Consider the following 1,204-nt stretch of genomic DNA (forward strand, 5'->3'; position numbering starts at 1 on the left):
ATTTTAAAAAGTAATGATGTGATTATAAATTTTATTTACATATGAAACAAATGGTTAGTAGATATAAATGTGGGGTTGTTTTTAACAAAATATAAACTCATGGATCAATTATTGTATTAAAATATCTCAAATCATGATATGGAATCACCATATAATTCCATATCATGGTTTTTGGAGAATATGGTATCACCTCTCATGATATGGAATCATGAGATGGAATCAGCGTAAAATTGCATGTCCAAACGCTGATTCCATCTCACGATACCATATCGTGATATGGTATCGCATGGCCAAACGCCTACTTACAATAATTTACCTAATAGAGTTTGAGCTCTCCATCAAGAATTGAAACCTATTGTTAATTGAATACTTTTCCATCACATTCTTCAATGTCGACTTGTCCATGTATATCTAATCCACCGTTACTTCCTTTTGATCTATGTTAGTAATGATCAAATCGTTGTCACCATCAAATACATCGATCGAATTATCGCCGAACAATGCAAGCAAAAATAATGTATTACTTGTATCAATTAATCCATGATTGTATTCAAGCTGCATCACATCTCCTTCAATAGAAATTTCTCCAAATTCGGAGTAACTATATCATTATCGAAAGTACTTACATACAAGAGAATATACTCCAAATCCAGTGGTCACCTTTAATTGAACATGTACACTCATGTCGTTGCGTATTTTCATAAGAATATCATTACTTTCAACGGTGTATTTGATTTTGATTGTAACACCTCGTATGCTAGAACTATCAAAATACAAATTTCAGAAGTTGCAGGTGCCACCGACGGGCATGTAATGACCCTCTTGGTCATTTCTGTGTCTTGCCTTCTGTGTGTCGTTTAGAGCGTTCCTATAGCGACCCCAAGTCATTTATGACTTGCTGGGACTGATAGTTCGGTCACCTGGTCGTTCGTTTGGTCTTGGTGCGAGTTTTTGTGTTTTGGAGCTTATGAACCTTGAACAATCATTTTCGATCAAAAATTCAAGAAGATGACATCGGAATCCAATTCTGACGATTCCATCAGCTCCGAAAGGGTCATTTTAGGCTAGTAGCATGGTTGACATAATTCTCGAGGTTTTCAGTGTGAGTCGGTGCGATTAGGCGTTTTAGCCTTTGAAATTTGGCTTAAGTTTGACTTTGGGAAACATTCTGAGTAAACGCGCTCAGATGAGAATTCCGTCAGCG

Source organism: Solanum tuberosum, unplaced genomic scaffold (genome assembly GCF_000226075.1).
Source record: "Solanum tuberosum cultivar DM 1-3 516 R44 unplaced genomic scaffold, SolTub_3.0 scf00374, whole genome shotgun sequence".
Taxonomy (NCBI): Eukaryota; Viridiplantae; Streptophyta; class Magnoliopsida; order Solanales; family Solanaceae; genus Solanum; species Solanum tuberosum.